We start from the raw sequence: 19,883 nt of genomic DNA, 5'->3' as shown, positions 1-19,883 counted from the left end.
ACTATTTATACTTATTGGGCCATTTCCCTAGTTGAAAGCATCACCAACATAAGACTAGACTATTCACTTAGACATTTTCACAAACACCATGTGTGCATGTCTTTACCAAGGCCATTTTCATGGTAGATATCATCAAGATAAGAGTTACTAAAGACTCACATATTATACAACATACAACAATCCCCCATAAGTTTAAATCATCCTCACTAACATATATAAACATAAGTCTAAGCAAAAGTCAACATTATTCTTCATTGGACAACAAAACCCTTTTTATTTGCTTTCAAAATCACCATGTACACTTACTAATTCAAGTGAAAAATACATGGGCTTAGATTTATTTATCAAGGGGAAGTGTTACATTCCTTATACAACTTGATTTAACATGATTCTAGACTTCACTTTGACTCTTGAAGGTCACCCTTGAAACCCTACCCTCCAATTCTTTACAAATGAGTTTGAGAGAGTATTTTGGGTGTTTGATCCATCAAAAATTAATATTTAGGAGGATAAAAACACACATAGTGAGGGTACCTATGTTTTTGGTGTAGGAAATAACCATAAGGTCCTCAACTAAAAGCTAAAAATTGGCCACGATATTGGGTATAACTTACTTAAGGCAATCATACTATAAGGCACGAGTGGTACCCTAACACGTACCCTAGGATTCTATTAGGCCACCTACTCTGGTTAGGGTACGAATATAAAATTTTGAGTCGTATCCAAAATGTACGACTTATGCACTAACTCATACACATTGCTCGCACCAAAAATAGTCCATTTTTATCAAGACATCACTCTATACGATTGTTTCTAGTAGAACTCATACCTTAAGTTACGATTGGTTGGAGGCTCACTCGTACATAGACTAGTGAGTAACCCTCACTATACTACCTAGGGTATAAGAGGAGAGGGACAGAAGAATACAACTCGTATACAAGGGGTAATACTTATGCCGCTAGTCGTACCCACCCAGTGACCTCAAATAAAGAAATTTATCCATGGTTCAAAGTACAACTATTTCAATTATAGGAGGTTTTTGTAGATTTTCTCTTCTATCACTGATCTATTGACAAAAAAAAATTATGTTCTTGTGGTTCGATGCTTTCTAGGGTAGCTTTGAGAATTTAAAGGATAAGTTGACTTCTACGCCAGTATTAACCCTGTTTGAGGGTACTAAAGGTTTGTCGTGTATTGTGATATATCCCGCGTTGGATTAGGTTATGTTTTGATGCAGCATGGTAAGGTTGTGTCTTATGAAACTCACGCAACTCTAGATCTAGAATTGGCGACAATGGTCTTCACTTTGAAAATTTGGTGCTATCATCTATATGGGGTGCATGTGGATATTTATTGAAACCATAAGATCTTGCAGTTTGTATTTACGTATAAGGAGTTGAATCTTGAGTAGAGGAGGTAGCTCAATCTACTTAAGGATTATAACTAAAGTTTGCAATGCAATCTAGGTAAAGCTAATAATATTATTGATGCTCTTAGTAGGTTGTCTATGGAAAGCTTATCACATATTGATTAGGAGAAAAAAGGGTCGGTGAAAGATATTCAAAGATTAGCTAACTAGGGAGTTTGTCTCTTAGACTCTGAGAATGGAGGAGTGATTGTTCAAGAAGTGGTTAAATAATCTCTTAGTTTTGATATGAAGGAGAAATAGGTTTTAGATCCCATACTTACGCATATTAAGAATGATATGGGTATGTAAAAGGTTATGGCTTTTGAGATAGGGGTAAGGGGAAGGCATCTGAAGGTATCAAGGAAGGTTGAGTATTCCTAATGTTGATAGGCTACAATATAGGATTTTGACTGAGGCTCGTGAATCTAGGTACACAGTTTATCCTAGTTCGACTAAGATGTATCATGACTTGAAGGAAATATATTAGTGGAATAATATAAAGAGAGATATGGTGAATTTTGTTGCTAAATATATGGTTTGTCTACAAGTTAATGTCAAACACCTGAGTTTGGGTGGCATGTCTCAAGAGATAGAGTTGCTCCTGTGGAAGTGGGAGATGATTAATATGGATTTTATTATGGGTCTTCCATGGTCTCGCAATCAGTTTAATTCTATTTGGGTCATTGTGTATAGAATGACAAAGTCTGCTCACTTCTTAAATGTGAGGACTAACTACTCAGGAGAGGATTATACCAAGTCATTTATTCAGGAGATAGTCAAGTTGTATGGAGCGCCAATGTCTATCTTCAAACTGAGGTACATAATTTTCTTCTCACTTTTGGTATTTTTTTCAGAAAGGTTTGGGTACTCGGGTGAACCTTAACACCACTTTCTACCCTCAAATGGATGGAGAAGTGGAGCGGACTACTCAGAGTTTGGAGGATATGCTAAGGGCCTGGGTGATTGACTTTAAGGGTAGTTGGGTTGACCATTTTCCTATTATTGAGTTTGCTTATAATAACAGTTAACAGTTATCATTCTAACATTCAAATGGCTCTTTTTAAGGCTCTCTAGGGTAGGAGGTGTAGGTTTCCTATTGGGTGGTTTGAGGTAGGTGAGACTAGATTGTTTGATCCTGACTTGTTTCAGCAAGACATGGAGAAGGTGAAGGTTATTAGAGAAATACTTAATGCTTCCGAAAGTTACCAAAAGTCTTAAGTAGATGTGAGGCGAAGGGAGTTGGAATTTAAAGTAATTGATTAGGTACTCTTGAAGGTATCTCCTATAAAAGGAGTCATGAGATTTTAGAAAAAAGGGAAGCTCAGTTCCAGTTATATTGGTTTGTACTAGATTGTACGAAGGGTTAGGAATTTTGTTTACGAGTTAGATTTACCAGCAAGTTTGGGCTTTATTCATCCTGTTTTCCATGTGTCTATGTTGAAAAAGTATGTAGGTGACCCTTCTTTGATAATGCCTATTGAAGATGTTGGTGTTTTGAATTAATTTTCTTATGAGAAGGTCCCTATTAAAATATTGGATAGACAAGTTTATAGACTGAGGATAAAGGATTTAGCTTTGGTAAAGGTTATTTGGAGAAATCAAAAGGTAGAAGAAGATACATGGAGGGCTAAATAAGATATGAAAGCCAACTACCTATTCTTGTTCCCTTGGTTGGATGAAAGTGCTTAAGGTATGAATTTTGTTTCCCTCTTTCCGTTTCTTTGAATTTGTCCATGGATTATACTGTATTCTTACTCTTCTCGTGGTACAAAAACCCTAACTCATCATTCGAGGATGAATGATCCTAAGATGGAGATAATGTAAGACCCCATAATAATTTTAACAATTTTATTTTTTACCTTCCCACATGAATAACATCAAATTTTGACTTGAATTATGTTTAGGGATGTTAAAAGGTTGTTTTCGAGAATTTTTAGAATTTTTAGAAGGGTTCGGGGTCATTTTGGGACCCTGAGGTAGTAGGGGTTTGCGATATTGGCATGCCATAGAGGTTAGGCTCTGAGATAAGATCATGGAATGGAGTCTACCCTCTGCGATAACAGTGTGCCATGCCACTATATTAAAAAGGCCCAATTTTTGTTTTTTTTTTTCACTTGGGTTGAGGGGCTTTTGATCTTTTTACTCCTTGTATGACTTATAAACATACAAAAAACTTATTCCCTTTATTTTCAAAATCAAACTCCATTGTTTTTCTCTTAAACTCAAAATCCAAGAAAACTCAAGCGTTTAACACGGGAAAATTCAAGGGTTTTACACATGATTTCCAAACTTTAATTTTACATTATGACATTTATTTACTCATTATCCATTTGATTTGATTAATGGGTTTGGAATTGGGTTAAGGGGTTTTGATTGGTATCACTTGAATTACTTTTCCCATGTTTTAAATTGATGTTTATGCTTTACTTTATTTTATTTTTTTGGACTGAATGGGTGCATTGTTATGAGAATTGGAATGAAGAACACGGGATTCCCCAAATTGATGCCTTTTTGGCTTTGTAATGGCATTAACTCAACCCACTTTGTAAATTTTGATTTTGAACATGGATAATTGCATAATTCAACTTACTTATGAACCTATTTCATTACATTAATGGATACTTGGTTAAAATGGATTTGAAAAGCTCTTGGTGGCCATGGTTTTGATTTTAAATTAAAACTTGGGAGTCAAATGGTTACATTGATTGGTTTAGCATAATTATATGAGCTTGAAAGCATAATTGGTATGAAAATACCAAGTGAAAATTCCTTAATATGAGACACTTGGGTTAATGGTTGGTCTTATGTGCATAGTTTTTTAATTTGGGCTTTAAGAGGATTGTGTAGTTCACCGTGAAGTGTAGTTTGGGGGTGGCTAAAACTAGAAACCATATTTGTTGGTGTGGGGGTCTACATGACCGTGTGCTTGGTTCACATATTATATTTTGGGATGGCTAGAGCCTTGGTGTCTTTAGCCCTTCCTTTAGATTCCTCAGTTTATGCGGCTAAAACACTCTGGCCCTTCCAGCAGGGGAACAGAACCTATATAGCTCGTGGGTGAATTTAGGATAAAGAGAGCTACATAGTTTAAGTTAATGGCTTAAACTCTCATGCTCATGACCATTGTCCCTATCCCGACATCCTATATATGTATATACAATTGTTGTGGATATAGTTTTGACTGATTTGTAGCATTGGCCATTATTTATCACTTTTCCCGAGTTATATTCTAGTGCTTATCCCACTGGCCATCCCAAGATGCTACATCATCTTATGATACAGGGTTTGAGGGCCTTTCTGTTACTCATTTGAAGAGCTAAATGGTCTGTTACATCTATTGAGTGGTTTTGAAGTGGTGAGCCTCCATCTTTCAGAAGAATCGATAAATTTCATCTATTTCCTTTATGTCTTTGTATTTGTTTTTGGTCATGGTCATGGGCATGTTCGACTTATTAGGAGGCTTTTTTTTGACAAATGTGGGTTGTATGTTGGTTTTGATTCATAGAATTTACATTTGATTATCCTTCTTATTACTCTTTAGTTGGCTTTCACTGTATTCTTTTATTAGTTTTTGGATGTTAGGGTAAGTTGGGTAGTCTCTGACGTATGGTGGGCTTGAGATACCCATACGACTAGGCCCTAGTTCGGGTCAAGACATGAAACCACCACCACGGCTACCACTACCTTTAACACACACACCTTTAGTATAACCTCTACCTCTCACAGTCAATATAGGAGTATCCCTTAAAACACATTGGGTACAATCCTTGGCCAAATAGACAACCTCATCAAACACATAGCAATCTCTACGACTCGACTCAAAGGAGGAAGTACGACTGAGCTAGAATGACTACCCAAAGAAACTGGAATTGAAGACCCACTACCTAAACCCTGCAAGGCTGCGTGTACTTGTCTACCATAATACCCACAAAAAACTCTAGAACCTCTACCTCAAGTAGCGTGACCTCTAAATTTTCCATGACGGTGCACCCTCTTAATTTCCCCTCAAAATCCTTAAAGAATAGACTCATTCATCCTAGCATGATATAGTATATTCCAAAATGATACACTGTACACTACCATTTGAGTTGTAGCTAGCCGAAGAAAAACATCCAACCCTTTTACGAACTTCCAAATCTTCTCAAACTCGGTGGAAACGCAGGCATAGAAATATCTTGAAAAGGTATGAAAGTGTGCCACATACTCCGTAATAGTCAGGGAACCTTGCTCTAGGTGATCAAAATCATCTCTCATCTAATCTCTCAAACTATATGGAATGAACCTATCTAAAAAGGTTTCAATAAACTGATCGCAAGTCATCTTTAGAGAATCAAGAGGTCTACAACTAACAAGTGACCTCCACCAATCTCTGGCTGCCTCTCTCAACTGATAAGTAGTATAATTAGTCCCATACAACTCAAGCAAACCAAGGTTATGCAACTTTTCTCGACATTCAACCAAGAACTCATAGGCATCCTCGGCTACAACACCATTGAACCTAGGAGGACCCAAATGAGTGAATCTCTCAAACCTCTTTTGATTCTTAGAAGACATAATTGTATTCAAAACAATAGGAGTCATAGAAAATATGGTTGGCTGAGATACCACTTGAGTAGGTAACATAGAAGAAGGCTAAAATCCTGGTCTCAAATACCATACTCAGATATTGGCATAGAAGGAGAAATAACACTCAAAGTCCATGAAGTACCAAAAGCAGATGTCGGTACCACTAGAGGATCCATACTCAAAACTAAAAGAACACCATAGGCAGACTCCAACATGGATTGAGGTACAATACTCAGAGCTGGAGGAGCACTAGGTGCATAGAAAGAACACCCTCCAAATGGGTAAGCAAGCAATTCAACAACCCCTCTAAGACTAGGGTAGAAGAGCTCTCTGGAATTGGAGTAGGCCCCACATAACCCATATTCTCAACTGGAGTCTTTAGGAGATCCCCCTAGTACTACCTCTGGATGGGGCAGATCTTTGTGCCTGTCCACTTTCTCGAGCCCATCTAAGGATCGCAACTCTCCCTCTAGATTTAGCCCTCTCCTAAAAAGATAGCTCTGCATCTCTAGCCTCATGAGATATAGTCCTCATCATCTGTGCAAAAAAGAATGAAATTTTGTTTAGAAGACAGAGTATGAAAGATCCACAAGATATAGAATAGAGTAAGGAAAGTTTACTAAAAATATCTTTAGCCTCTCAAAGATAGATACGTACATCTACGTACCAATCCACGAGACTCTATTAGACACCCTTTTCTTATACTGATGAGACCAATGAAACCTTACTGCTTTGATACTAATATGTCAAGAACCAAAAAGCAAGGGTTATGATGGCACTTTCTGCGGCAAGCCTTGACAAGTAAGCCTAACACCCAAATTGATATAAACTGAGAAATTATTACCAAAACCAAATACAAGACTCTTAGTATGGATTCGAACCAAATATTTATAGTAAAAGTGAATAGACATAACCAAAGATACCATAAAATATCCCAAAACCCAGTGTCATAGTGTAGGAAATACTAAATATATCTCATATATCAAAAGATACAATTATAGTCCCAAAAAATCAAAATCTATCTTTGAATACAAATAATAGATGATCTAGAAAAGAAGAAGTATTATAGCAACTCTGAAAGTATAGATCAATTTCTACCTCGAATAAACTCCACATACTGCTTGAATCAGCTATCATGCGGTGCACTCGTACCTGGATCTGTACCAAAAGGGTATACTAGGGGTGAGTTTGGTCCACTTTTACTTAATAGCTAACGTAGGACAATTAAGAGAATTAGAAAATAAATCATATGAAATACACACTATTGGCACATTACTTGCAATTAGAAAATGACCTAAAAGGTAGCCCTCACCATCTCTACTAATAGTTCTACAACATACACCTATAATATACATAAATATGAGAAAAAAATCATAAATATACATGTTACTACATACATATATAGGGAAGAAGTATAATTACACAGGTATCACATCAAGGACAGTAATACAACACACACTAGTATCATATCAAGGACAATGATACAACACAGAGTGAACACAATATGTATGAAATACAATGAAGATGATGATGATGTGATGCTTGAGGTTGTTGCAAAACCTCCATAAGCACCTACTGAGTTGTGCTTTCAGGTAGGAGCCATTAGTGGAAGGGGATTCGTAATCCACATACAATAATATAACCTATATCAGTATCCATGGCATCCCTCTGGTATATCCCTCGATAGAGGGTTTATAAAGATGTTATAAGCCAGGGTTTCTAGTATTTTCACAGTGGTACTAATGTTTCACAAGTGCATATATTATGAGGATGCAATGCTCACAACCAAATAGAATGAGAAATTCTAATAACTAACAAATATACTAACTATTCGAGCCAAGATCGACTCAATATGTCAATCATTCATGAATTCAATGTAATCTATATGCCAATAAAGTAATATACATAATGATGTATCATTGATACCATATAAATTACAATTTAGGACTTTCACAAGAAAGATACCACCAAATATACATACATAAAGACAAATATCATATAAGACCTCACAGGATCACACATAGCAAATAATATCTCAAAACCACCAAATAGTAGTAACATAGGGCCCTAAACGGGCAAAATACAATAATATATCCATTTCCATGATTGGTTCCCATACGCCTAACATAATTTTATACAAATATTAACTACCAGCCTATTTTGTAGAAAGTTAAGTCATAATCTATCTGGAATGCCAAAAACCAATACAAACAAGCCTTTAACATCTAGTTATCACTTCATGAATGGAACCCAAACAAACTAAGACACAAATATAAAATCATGCGTTAAAAGAAAGCCAATGATACGTCTATTGTCTATTTCTAGGTCAGTGTCAAAATGAACCCCTAAATTGAGTTTTAAAATAAAAATTTAAAACTATAATTTTTATCCAAAAATATATTTCTCATGATTAAAGTAACTCATAGAAAAAAATCCAAGTGAAAATGGGATGGAAATGGGATTTGAATTAAAAAATTCCCAATTTCGAGCCATACGGGCAAAAATTCTCAAATTCCATCTTTGAAATAAAGTTTTGAAAGGATTTAAATAATAATAATCGAAGAAAAATAATTTAAATAGGAGTTTTGGAGCTTACCTAATCTAAAATTGGAGAAATTCGCTCAAAAACTTGAATCTCCAAGCTCCAAGTCTTGAAAATGGTGAAAAGTCATGAAATTGGGGTATTTAATCCACCAAGACATCACTTAAGCAACTATCAGATTTCTTAACAGACCAGGCATTGCCTAAGCGGTGGGGGAGTCTCTTAGGTGATACCCTCTACTGGCTGCCAGTCTCTTAAGAAACTAATAGGTCACCGAAGCGAGTGCACTAGCTGAGTGGTGCACCTGCTGCAGACTTAGAGAATTTCAAGTCTCCACGGGCCTCTCAAAGTTCATCCAAAATCTTGGTAATGCAAATGAACTATGCTACCATATAAAATTCGATGCTTCAGACTCAGTGAAGATATCATATTTTCAAAAAAAATATGATTTTCACAAAGTTGACCCCTGAAATGGAATTTTATAATTTTTTCGAATCAAGAATCAAAATAAGATATAAAAGTCGTAAAACCACATCAACCATGTTAACAATCTAAATTCAATATTTCAGATTCGTTGGCGCAGTCCATTTTTTCATTTGATGCACATATAATTAAATGTTAATTGAAGTCAACTAATAAGCCTCTTAACCACCAGTAATCACAATCTCACACAAGTCACACCAAAATATATTAAAAATCATGAGAATATCCCTACACCCCAGAAATACAACAATGCAATCACATGGAGGTGTAAAATGATCAGATCAAACAAAAATAAATAATTCTCATAAATTACCAAAATCAGATCATTACATTCCCATGGTATTGTGTTGTAGTAAATGCTAAGTTTTTATGCTTAGATAATGATGAAAAGTATCATTTTATGTAATGATTGGTTTGGTGGTATCATTGTTATATTATATTTTTTTTCTAATTTTATCATCACATGTTATTTAATTATCCTACCATTTTATAGTAACTTTAATCTATACCCTACTTTTCTAGTAGGTTTATCTTTTAAATGATTGATGTGTGAGATTATGTAATGGCAAAAAGTCATACGACCTATCCAGATATTGTATCCATTAAAATAATACAATATGATACATATTGTATGAAACAATATGTTAACGACCATCCAAACACGAGTGTAACTGGTCTTTAAATATGATTGTCAAGACTAATACAGGAAGAAAGAACAACAGTATACATGTAGTGTTTTCCTTACAATTCAAATGGGCATCCTATGTATTGTAAGGCCAAAAGATTGATTGAGCATTTGGATTGTTTTATTTTTAGGTGTTTTGATATTTAAGCATTTTTTTAATTTTTGGAGGTGTTTGGTAAAGACACAAAATGATTTTTAACACTTTACTTTAAGCTTAAAAAGTATAAAAAGAAAAGGTCAAAAGCCAAAAATAGGTGACTACCTACTTTTGACTTTTGACTTTTTTCTTATAAGTCATTTAAAAAAAACTAATCCAAACATCCTGTATGTTTTGATCGGACACTTTCTCTTTCATTTTGAAAAAGATGAGGTGTGTGGGGTTTTCAAGAGGTTTTGGTGGAAGGGGGAGTGGAATGGTCTTTTTCCTTGTCATGTCAGCTGAAAACCTCTCTCTCTTTCTTATATATATATATATATATATATATATATATGTATATACTATTTTATATCTATGCGCCTCACGTATATTCCTCAATCTAGTGATTTCAATATTATAAAATCAATCAAGATATTAAAAACATGACAACTTTTAAAAATATTGCATTTTTTATTTGTTAACATCTTCCCATTAGGGTTGATTTCAATTATTATCCAATCAAATGAAAAGTAGAAATTAGCCAATAGAAAAGTATGTATACTAATTTAAACACAAGAAAGTTTAGAAAGAAAAGTATATTCTCTTTTGTCCTTCCTTGAGAATTTATCCTTCACCTCTTATCACTTTCTTTAATCTTCTCAATCTTCTCTTCCAACTTCTTCAATTTCATATCAACAAAATTATCATTTTTCTTGGATTATTTAGGCTTGTCAGCTTCTTCACAAGCTTCCTCAACTAATTTGTTTATCTAAATCAGTTTCTCAACTACATTGGCTAATGTATAATTTTTAATATCTTGAGAAGATTCCTAGAAAGATATTTTTGTTAACTAATATTTATATTCAGGATTTTATAATAGTAGGTAGATAGATTAAACTCTATTTTCAACGAATAATGTACTTGATCACCTTTCAAACTTAATTACTAAATTCAAAATTATAAAAGTCAACTATAATCCTAAATTTATATGGTCATCATTCAAACAAAAGTTATACATATCAATATTCAACATTTATTGTTATTTTATATTTGGAAGTTAACTAATAAGCTTAATTAATGACTCTACTATAATACCAACAAAATAGTTAAATAACATAATCAAAACAAAGTCACAATTAAATAAAGGAAGGAAAAGTAGGAAAGAGACAAGCATTTGATATTTTTCACCACTTAATTCGGTGGTGACATGCTTATTTCTTCCAATTTTTATCAAATATAGCATATATGTTTGAATTTAGATTGGATTGGATTAATTATGAGAAGACCATTTAAAAACAGAGAAGCTTTTAGAAAAGTTAAAGAATCTTTAATTAGTAATTATTCAGAATATATAAGTCTAAATAAAATAAAAGAAAACCCACAAAGATTAGCCTACCTAATTATCTTAATATCTAGTATTGAAGCAAAATTAATAATCCATTTAAAATCTAGAAGAATGCGATACATACCACCTAATTATGATAAAATCAGATTTAGATATCCATCAAAATATTATAAATATAGATTAAATGAATAAAGTACAAAAATACAAAGAACTAAAATAAATTATTTCAGAAAAACGTAAAGAATTAAAAATAAGAATAAAAAGACTACATTATAATATATTTGTCGGAGTGAGTGAAAACTCAATAATACACAAAAAAATGAAATATCAAAATTAGAATCACAAATAGATAGTTTAGAATATATATATATCAACGTGAACTATTCACAATAAAATGAACAAAGAAGAATTTATAATAGATGAAAAAATATATGAAAATCACGAAGGATTAAAAATAAAAATAGTATTTTCTAATCTAGGAAGAAGATATAAGAAAATAGGAGAACATTTATCTTTAATGTTAGAAAAAGAAGAATTAAAATTAGAAGATAAATTGACAGCTATGGTAAGAATAGAAAGAGAAAATGAAGAAATAGATAGGAAAAAGGAAATAGAAAAAATAAAACAACAAACTACAGAAGAAATATGAAAAATAGAAGAAACTAAAAATAGTAGGATTGTTGAATTAGAAAAAGAACTACAAATGTTAAAAAATTTGTATGAAGAAAGACAAAAGGAAAAGGAAGAAAAAGATAATGAACAAAAATTACTAAATGAGATAAATCAATTTAAAGAAAAATTAGAAATAAAAAACAAGGAATTAGAAATAAATAATATAGATGTTGACGAGACAGATAATTATGATTCAGAAGATAGTGACACATATATAGAAATATTAACAAATACAAAAAATTTAGAAATCAATGAAAAACAAGAAGTAATTAATGAAGAAAACTTAGAAAATATCAACACAGAAATAAATACTCTTGATAAAAAAGAAGATGAAAATATAATATCTAGAACATCAGAAATAAGAAAACCTACATATTATAAGAATAAGTTTAAAAGATATAATCTAAAGAATGAATATGACAAATGGACACCAAAACAAATAGTTAATAAAAATTATAACTTTTTAGACTTAGACTGTGTAATAGATACAGAAAACACAATACAATTATGGATAGGATATATGACAAAATAATTATTAGATAATAATATAAACATAACAGATGCACCAGAATATATAGAAAGAACACTAATAGGAACAGTGAAATTATGGTTTTCAAATTTAACTGAAAATAGCACGAAAATATTAAAAACTAACAAACCTACAAAAGAAACATCATCAACAACAACTAAACTAACACCTATAGAATTATTAAAAAAATATGAAACAGCTATAAAAGATGAATTTGGTAGTATGACAACAATAGAAGAAGAACAAGATGAAGAAAAAGATACAAATAAAAATTTAATGTTAAAATTAACAATATGTAATATGTGTTATATAGATGAATATACTTGAGCATTTAAAGAATATTATTATAAAGGAGCATATAATATAGAAGAAAGTAAAGAAATAAGAAAATTATATTTTAATAAATTACCCGAACCATTTAGTTTAAAGATAATAAAGAGTTGGGAAGAAGCAAAAATAGTAGATACTCTAGGAGCAAGAATAAAATTTTTACAACAATGGTATAGAAACTTATGTGAAAAATATAGAGAAGAATTAAAAATGGAAAAAACATTGATAAGCAATTTAGCATGTTGCAAAAATAAAATAGCACCCCAATTCGGATGTGAAGAAAGATATTATAAGAAAAGAAAAAGACATAAGAAATATAAAAAATAAAAATATAAAAACAAAAAACCAAGAAAAAGATATTATGTAAAAAAATATAAATACAAAAGACCATATAGAAAAAAGAAATCTATAAAAGAATGTACTTGTTATAATTGTGGAAAATTAGGACATTTAGCTAGAGATTGTAAATTACCTAAAAATCCAAAAAATAAACAAATATCAGAAATAAAAATAGAAAATACAGAATATATGCAGATAGATTATATAGATTATGAATTAGAAAGTGAGGATAGTATATATGAAATTTCAGAAAATGAAACAGATAATGAAATAGATAGTGAAATAGATGAATCAAATGACTGAAGAAGATATGAAAATAATAACAAAGGAAGAATATTTAAATGATGAAGGAATAGAACAAAAAATAATATTTGACAGTAACATATTTGATGAAATAAAAGGAAAAGAATTAGACTTAAGTGTAGAAAAATATTTAAAATACCAACAATAAAAAATATGTTTACTAGGAAAAAAGAAGAATATTATGTAGTATGCCAAAAGGAATATGTAATAGACTGTAGATATGCAAAAGGTAAAGCTAGTATACCACTAGTAACAAAAAGAATAATTAATAAAGAGATAAAAGATATAAAAACTAGAGGAGACCCAATAAAATATGTAAACCTTGGAGGTACAGAGATATTAATAAAAGCATGTTTTAGAGAAGGAATAGATACACCAATAGAATTATATTTAGCAGATGATAGAATTATAAAACCTATAGGAAAAAGCATAATAACTGCCATAAAAGGAAATTTAATATACCAAAAATTTAAATTTATAATAAGTGCAAATTATTCAGTAGTGGTAATAGATAAAAATATAGATAAATCATTAGTATTATATTGGAAAATATCAGGAATAGAATTAACCCCAGAAAGTAAAATATTTACAGCAAGATGCAAAAATTTATATGTATTAACAACAAAACACAAAATAACAGGAAAAAATAAGATTAACAAAATACGAATAGAAAGTCCATTCGAACAAATTGTAAAAACAATAGATTATAATGATTATAGTTATAGGGACATAGATATAGAAGAAAATTTAGAAATAATAAATGATAGAATAAGTACAATGAAAAGAATAGCTGATGAAAAACCAGAATCATCAAGCTCGTAAAAAAGAACAAGTTATGAAATAAATTCAACAAATAATTTAAACCAATATTACATAACAGGAAAGGTAAATGAAAAAGAATATTTAATACTCTTAAATACAGGACAAGAAGAAAATTATATAGCAAAATATCTAATAAAAATGAAGAAATAAAAACTGATAATGATATATGCCCAAATCTACCAAGAAGTTTAATAAATAGTAAAAATATAACAGAAAAAGAAATAGTAATAGGAATTAGAAAAATAAAAATAGAATTTGAAGTAAAGGAAGAAATGCAAAAAGCAGACATAATATTAGGAATAAAATGGCTAGAACAAGTAAAATCATATAATATAGAACATACACAATTAACCTTAACATATAACAGAGAGAAATTATTCTTAAGAAGAGCCTTAACATAAAATGAAAATATATGTATTAATGAAGATAGTAGTAGAAGGATATTACAGTAGATATTATACGCCTATGATAGATACAGGAGCAGAAGCTAATTTATGTAGATATAATTGCTTACCAGAAAGCAAATGGGATAAATTAAAAATACTAATAATAGTTAAAGGATTTAATAATGAAGGAAGCTTAATTACTTATAAAGCTAGGAATGTAAAAATACAAGTATGGGATAAGATATTAACAATAGAAGAAATTTATAATCATGAACTAACATCAAAAGATATACTTTTAGGAATGTCGTTTTTAGATAAATTATACCCACATATAATAACTAGAACAGATTGGTGGTTTACAACACCATGTAAATAGAAAGTAAGAGCAAAAAGATTTAATGATAAAATAAGAAAGAAAACTGATTGGATAAAAGGAAGCGAAAAAATTACACAAAAGTTAGAAAATATAAAAAATACTGAAGATACAATAGAACTAGTTCTATTTTCGATAAATAAAATAGAAATAACTATATTTTCAATAAATAAGATATAAATAATTAAGAAAAAATTAGAACAATTATATAGTGAAGATCCATTAAAAGGATGGAAAAAACATAAAACTACAATAAAAATTGAATTAATAGATAAAAATAGCATAATAACCCAGAAACCATTAACATATAATTTTGACGATTTAAAAGAATTTAAAATCTATATAGATGAATTATTAGAAAAACAATATATACAAAAAAGTAAGAGTAAACATAATAGTCTAGCATTTATAATGGTTATTGACTATAGAAATTTAAATGCAAAGAGTATGACATATAATTATCCAATACCAAATAAGATATTAAAAATAAGACAAATACAGGGATATAATTATTTTAGTAAATTCGATTGTAAATCAGGATTTTACCATTTAAAGTTAGAAGAAGAATTTAAAGAATTAACCGCATTTACGATACCACAAGGATTTTATGAATGAAACGTATTACCATTTGGATATAAAAATGCACCAGGTGGATATCAACATTTTATGGATAGTTATTTTAAACAATTATCTAATTGTATAGTATACATAGATGATATATTATTATATACAAAAACTAAAGAAGAACATTTAAAATTATTAGGACAATTTACAGATATAATAGAAAAATTGGGAATAAGTCTAAGTGAAAAGAAAGCCGAAATAATGAAAAATCAGATAGAATTTTTAGGAATAAAAATAGATAAGAGTGGATTAAAAATGCAACAACATATAGTACAAAAAATAATAAATTCGAGAGAAGAATTAGATACAAAAAAGAAATTACAATCATTTTTAGGATTAGTAAACCAAGTTAGCGAATATATTCCAAAATTAGTAGAAACTTTAAAACCACTACAGAAAAAATTAAAAAAGGATGTAGAATATAACTATAATGAAAAAGATAAAAAATAAATTCAAAAAATAAAATTACTTTGTAAAGAATTACCAAAACTACAATTTCCAGATGAAAATAGAAAATTTATATATATAGTAGAAGCAGATGCTAGTGAATGTAGTTATGGAGGAGTACTTAAATACCGATATAAAGCAGAAAAATTAGAACACCATTGTAGATACTACTCAGGTACGTTCAATGAAATAGAAATAAAATGGGAAATAAATAGGAAAGAATTATGTTCATTATATAAATGTTTGTTAGCATTTGAGCCATATATTGTATATAACAAGTTTATTGTACGAAGGGATAATACACAGGTACGCAGGTGGTTAACAAAAAATACAAAATTCAGTTACAACAAAAGAGATTCGGAGACTAGTCTTGAATATATTAAATTTCACATTTATAATTGAAGTAATTAGTACTAACAAAAATGTTATTGTAGATTACATATCAAGACAAAGCTACACAGACTGATATAATAGAAGAGGATACTCTAGAAAAAATACTTAACACCCTAACTACGCTTTCAATGAAAGTGGACAGTATGGATAATGAAATAGAAAAGCTAAAGACTAATGAAGTTAAACTGAAGTCTATAGCTACAAATCAGCTAACTCAGCAGTGTGTAGAGCTATGTCAATCAGAAGACATTAAAGTTCCAAAGCTAGAAGGAAACGATGGGACACTCCATAAAATCCATAACGTTTATCAATCTACTTCTGTAGGTACAAGCAAAGGAGTTAGGAAAAACACAAATATGAACCTAAACAAGCTATTTGATAAACCATATATACCAAATACATCAAAAGACCCCATGCTTATACCCCCACAAATTACCACATACCGAGATAGTCTAAACAAAGACAAAAAGACTTACAACTACATAGCCCGAACATATATAGAAAATATCTACAATGTACAAACCTTTTTAAATACTAACCCCAGAGCTATAAATATCTAAGAACCAGATACAAACTATATAACCCAGAGATTGACCGGATATAATAAGCTAATTGCTTTACCTAAAACCAAACCAAGTCTAGCTAAAACTTGCTATGAATATGGACTACTTAGTACTGTATATACCTCTGATGGAAATGAGATATCCACTATACCGAAAATATATGAATCATTTATCATTTTTAAAAGAATAACCAAAGGTACCCTATTTTTTATAAAAATTTACACGGCACCAGTAGAGATATTATATGATGAAGTTAAAAAACCCATACAAGTTGTAAAGATAGGAATGACACGAGATATGATTATACCACAAGATATTATTCCACAACCAGAAATACCTAGAATTGAGATACCAAAATTTTATACGAATAAGAGGATTATCGGACTATCTACAATTTTGCAAGAGCTAGTGAACACATACTGCAACCAAAATCCCATATGGAGTTATTATTCAAGAAATCATGTACTAATATATTCAAATTCAAAGGAATTACGAGAAACTGATAGGGAAACTATTAGGCAATGGATTCTGACATTACTCAAACCAGAGACAGAACCTATCACCAGAGCTATCAGAGAAAAATTTATTTCAGAAGAATTATTAACCAGATATTGCAAGACAATGGACATAAATATCCAGATCATAAATGTTCAAAATGTAATGGAGGAGATAATGATATCCCATAAGTTCAGCTAGAATAGAAGAAAAATCAACCAAGTAGATAAGAACGCCAGTTGAAAGATACAAGATAAGAAGCAATAATGGAGATATGGAAAAGCAGCAGATACGACAATGAGAAGATATCAACGAAGTAATAATAGAAGACAAGCTATTAAATTGTGAAAGCAACATGTAAACTTTCACAATTTATTTTACATAAAGTATTGGATTGTATAGGCTAAACTTTTAGGTTTTAGACTTTTTTGACTTTTTGACTATTATTAGTCTAGGCATTAATAATTTTTGTCTTATTAGGAGACTTTTTGTAAAGTAGAATAATTTTAAAAAATGTGAATACTCTTGTAAAGATTCATTCAGTCTATAAATAAGATGAACCGAAGGCATTGCAAAGAAAGCCTTCATGTGTTGAAGCAAAAACTCTCTCCTTTCCACAAAAAATATTTTGCTTAGTTATTAAAAAAAAGATTTATTTCAATGGAAAAAGCTATGGAGGAATAAACCTTGGAGATATCAAACCTACTCGAACAGGTATATTTATTTATGATTATGAATAGCTAAATTCATAATTCCCAACAATCATGGTATGATAAAATAAATTCATGTTAGTTACTTTATAGTAGAATTATTCGAAGAATAATATGTTAAGAAGTTTATTAGCAAAGTGGAAATAGAGAAAAATCCCTAAGAACTATGCCATCCTAAAGGTGAAACCAATGAGGCAAGAAGCCGTGGTGGGGAGTAACCAGAGTAGAGGCGCTGTTTAAGAGAAAAATATCCAGATTACCATGCTAATAGTGACCGAAGAACATGTTATTTAAGAATAATCTAGTATATAATAATCTAAGATGACCATATTTTGTTATATACATGATTGAAGGGAATATTTTGAAAATAGCAATTTTATGAAAATGAATAATTATTTATCTGATGCAATGGTAGATAAATTTAAAATACTTCTTTTGTATGCACTTAAGGATATAAAAGTAGTAGATATAAGAAAAATCATATTAGAAAAAGCATTTGGTAAATATTATATGACTAGAATAAATTACATACCATACCTACCTAACTACTCTTACAAATACTTACCATGATAAATTACATATATCTAGAATTTTTGGAAAAAGATATGAGAAACATACAGTTAATAGAAAAACAGATGAAAGTAAATTTAGATAAATACATGGAAACTAAAGATATAAAATATATAGAATTTCGTAATGAAAATATGCAAGAACTACTAAGACTATTATAAACAACTGAAAATATTATCAAGCTTAAATGACAGATGATATTAAAATACTTGTTTTATATATACTTAGAGATATAGAAATTATAGACATAAAGAAAATAATATGGGAAAAATTACAAGATTATGAAGAAGAAGAATTATTAAACAGTATAGAAAACTTACACATATATTATGAACATCAATATTACTTAGATTCAGATGGATATTATTCAGAATAAATAAATGTTAGAATATATAAAAAAATTAGAGAAAGGCAAAATTTGATATATGAAGAAGTTAATTACAGAAATCAACTTGGAATGGAAAAAAGACAACTAGAAGAAAAATTACTTAAAATGAAATTAACCTTAGAGAAAGAAGATACAAATAATGATTTATTTAATACATACGAAAAATTATTTAATACAGATGGAAAATTACCTATACATGAACAACAAATACTAGTTAATTAGATAAAGAACATAAACCTACGCATTGAATATAGCAAAGTTAGAATAAAATACTACACTGAAATTGCTAAAATTTCAATAGGATAAAATAATAAACTACACAAATTAATGAATACATCTTACAAAAAGAATAAATCATTAAAAGATATTGAAACTAAACTATATAGTTTATAGCTAGAATATAAAAGATTATATAATACTAACGAAGATCCTAAAACATTAGATAATTTAATTACGGCAATATCTAATTTAGAATATGAATTAATAAAACATCTTAAGTCAAGAGGATAAAAATGAAAATTAAACCAACCAATAATATACACAAAATAATTTACTTAAAAATAAATACTTATTACTTAATAAGTATTTATCATCTAGTAAAGTTAGTATGCCTAATCCGCAAAACTTACATAAAAATTGAAATTTGAAAAATAATTAAGGTTACTCATTTTTTATCATTGTACTTTTACAATTTTTACAAAAATTAAACATGAAAAATAATATATATTTTTGGTAACTAATGATTTTATTTGTCTAGAGGCTACAAGGCATTTA

The sequence above is a fragment of the Capsicum annuum genome, chromosome 5 (genome assembly GCF_002878395.1).
Source record: "Capsicum annuum cultivar UCD-10X-F1 chromosome 5, UCD10Xv1.1, whole genome shotgun sequence".
In the NCBI taxonomy this organism is placed as follows: domain Eukaryota; kingdom Viridiplantae; phylum Streptophyta; class Magnoliopsida; order Solanales; family Solanaceae; genus Capsicum; species Capsicum annuum.
Note: the sequence above shows the minus strand (reverse complement) of the source record.